This window comes from Frankliniella occidentalis, unplaced genomic scaffold (assembly GCF_000697945.3).
Source record: "Frankliniella occidentalis isolate FOCC.00 unplaced genomic scaffold, Focc_3.1 Scaffold393, whole genome shotgun sequence".
NCBI classification, from domain to species: Eukaryota; Metazoa; Arthropoda; class Insecta; order Thysanoptera; family Thripidae; genus Frankliniella; species Frankliniella occidentalis.
The window spans coordinates 135340-138544 of NW_026267515.1; positions in this window are offsets into that span (position 1 = coordinate 135340).

The following is a 3205-nucleotide window of genomic DNA, read 5'->3' on the forward strand; positions in this document are numbered from 1 at the left end:
CCCCCAGCCCACCCATTTCTTCAGCTTTTCTCCCCTTGATATGGGGAAGAAAGACGACCACAACGAGGCAGGAGCAGGCGGAGAAAGGTGAGTGTAGAGATGGACGGGGCAAGGACGGGAGAAGGAAAGAGGGGAGGGGTGGTGAAAGAGAGGGGAATGATAAAGAGCCACGGGGAGGAAGATGGAGCAGGAAGAAGAAGTAGAAGAAGAAAAAGAAGGGTGAACTTTGTATATCGACGCTGGCTGTTTACTCTCCAACGCTGTGCTACGCTGTGCGCACCGGTGGGGCCCGGGCGGGGCGGGCTTCAGCTCGAAGCCTCGGGCAGCCTAAGGCCCCGGGGCTCCGGGGCCCGGCCCGGGCGTTTACAAAACGTTATTTATTCAGGTCGACGAGAAGGAGAGCGAGAGAGCGGAAAGTGTGTGTGAGCGAGAGGGAGAGGGAGGAAGCTGTGCGCGAGCCTTTGGCGCCGCCCCCCTACTCGTCCCCCCACCCCATCCGCTATTTCCAGGTGTGAGCCCTGCAGCTGGCCGATAAGTGGCCGGCTAACGAATCAATTTGAGTGCGCGGCCACGCCGCCGCTTGGCCGGCTATATGCGCGCCCCGGCATGGTGAGTGTGTGACGACAGCAGCGCATCATGCAGCGCGTAAACTTACTCTTTGAACTACTACGCGCCGCGGGGTCAGCAAATTAAAGCAGATTGGATGGACGGCCCTGCGGAGTAACGCGACGCGCTACATGTATAGCCGGGCCGAGGAGTGCCGAACCTGCACTATATTCGCACACTTGTTGTTTTTGTAGCGGGCCTCGGGCCTGGTGCGACTCTCTGCAGTGAAAATTGAGTGTCCAGGTACCGACGAACTACAGTAGTGGTCCTGCTGCTGGCCGGGGCGGGCGTCGATCGCCACCAAGACAGGACGCACGCGGCCACGACGCAAAGGGGAAAAATAACATATACCCCTTCATTCACAAAATACTAAATGCGATAAGGCCCGCTCCGCGACTGCACTGGACCATCGGAGGAGTTCTCCTCGATGACGTTCTCGACAGAAGAGTCGTGACGCGGTTGCTGCGGAAATGTAAAAAAGTGACGGGGCAAAAAAGTGACACGGTCGCGTGGACGGAATAATTGCCAAACCGGGTATAGATGCATAGCAGACGGTTAAACGAATTATATATGCAACAGACTTTGACAGGAGAAAAGAAGAGAAAGAAAAGTAAAGTGATAAAAATTCCCCGATTCGGGAAAATTCTTTTTATTGTTATCTCAAAACCAAGCGGGTAGACGTGATGATGATTCTTCCGAGGTCGTAAAAAGGAGCAGCAGCAGCAGCAGGAACAGTAGTGGGATAATCTTTTGTGAGGAGAATATTCTATTAGGACGGGGTGGAGGGAGAGGAGGAGGGGGAGAGGTGGTGGCGAGCGGGCATGCAAGGCAAGGGCTGCGGGCTGGGGGCCAACGGTAGCGCGGCGTGGCGTGGCGTGGCGCGGCGGCGGGGCACGACAGAGATATCATCGCCGTCCATAGCTGCGCTTGTTCCCAGAAGCAACAGAGAAGGGATCCTCCCGTACGGTCCCTGCAATGAGTTCTATGGCGCGCGGCACCAGATGGACCGAAACCGCTTCGATTTGTGAACGGGCGTTGCAAGAGACACCGTCCGCGTCTCCTCGCCCCTCGCCCGCCCCTCTCTGAACGGCCGGACCACCACCAGGTTGTTGCGGAGTAAAGTACCTCCTGCCCCGTGAATAGTAACCCGATCCACAGGCGCGCGGGGCAGAGACGCATTTCGTGGGGAGTGCAAAGGCATGCACTGTAAAAACTTTCAGGCCGCTTTTGGGACAGTCAAAAACTGATGTATTCTTTTAAGGGCAAGAAATTGTTCACAAATTGGGGTTTACAAAAAAGGGATGTAAAAAATTGTCATAGTAAAAACTGATCACGGTTTGCACTGTAGCAGCGTATGTGCGCAAATAGGGCGGCGGAGGGGGCGCGGCGGCGAGGCGGAGCAGCAGGGAGTTCCCCTATAGTCGCGAGAGAGAAGTGAGTACAAGGAAACAGTCAAGTACAGCACTGCACAGTGCGTCGACCTGTCTCGGCTCATTGTGAATATGGGAGGCGCTTGAGCGACTATACTGTACGTCGACGACGACGACGTGGGCTGAAAGCCTCTCGCGGGGATGTAGGAAGCGCCGCGTCCGTAACGGCGTGACGCGTGACGGGCCGAGCGGTGACACGATGGCGCCAGAGGATGCGTGACGGCCACGTGTGACTGGGCGATGGCCAGCGGTGAAGCTCACTGAGATAGAACACTGTGAAAAATATTTTTAGATTTTACAGCACTTGTAAAATTACGAAATTCTCGGAAATTCTAAAGGAACTGCGTGCCGGTTTTCTTCGACGAGCATGAATGGGCTGTTGGAAATTTACGATGCTGATTGTCAATATACAAACATACTCGAGGAGACGCAGAGAGAAAGGGAGAAGACAGAGAAAGAGGGGGAGAGAAGCAGAGTAGGAGAAAGAGGGAGGAAGATTATGGACCCCCCCCCCCCTCCTTTCTCTCTGTCCCATCTGGCCAGGTGGCTACGCGCCGCCGTACCGGAAGGGCACTGCTCGGCCACTCGTGTGTCCAGGCCAGGACCGCGCCCTGCTCGACCAGCCCCACCCCATCCGGCCAGAGGATCCTGCTCGGCATCGCTCGGCATAGAGGACTCCGAGGCGCCGCGGCGACCGAGGCGCTCCCCCGGCGTCTCCCTCACGCTGCACTGCTCCGTCACAGAGGCTCAGTGTGCGCCCAGGATGCACCAAAGATGAGGTCCAGGATGCACCCAGGCTGAGTCCAGTATGGGTCCAGGATGGACCCGCAGGGTGTGTCCAGGATCTGTAGGATGGGCCCAGTATCGGTACAAGATGGGTCCAGAATGGGTCCAGGATGGGCCCAGGATGCACTGAGGACGAGCCTGCGCACGTCGCAACGACGGCCACAAGGGACAGGGACATGCCTTTAGTTGGTGCAGTAAGTTTCGGGGAAGTCCTCGTAGCAGCAGCATCGTGTTGCTCCCCGCCTCAGAATGGGCGCCACACCTTGCCCCGCCTTGCTCAAGACAGCTTCATTAGAGTCGTGTTTGAGGAGCAATTAAGTACTACACGGGGAGCAGGAGGGCGGGGCAGCGGAGGGGAGGGGGGAGGGAGGAGGAAGAGAGGG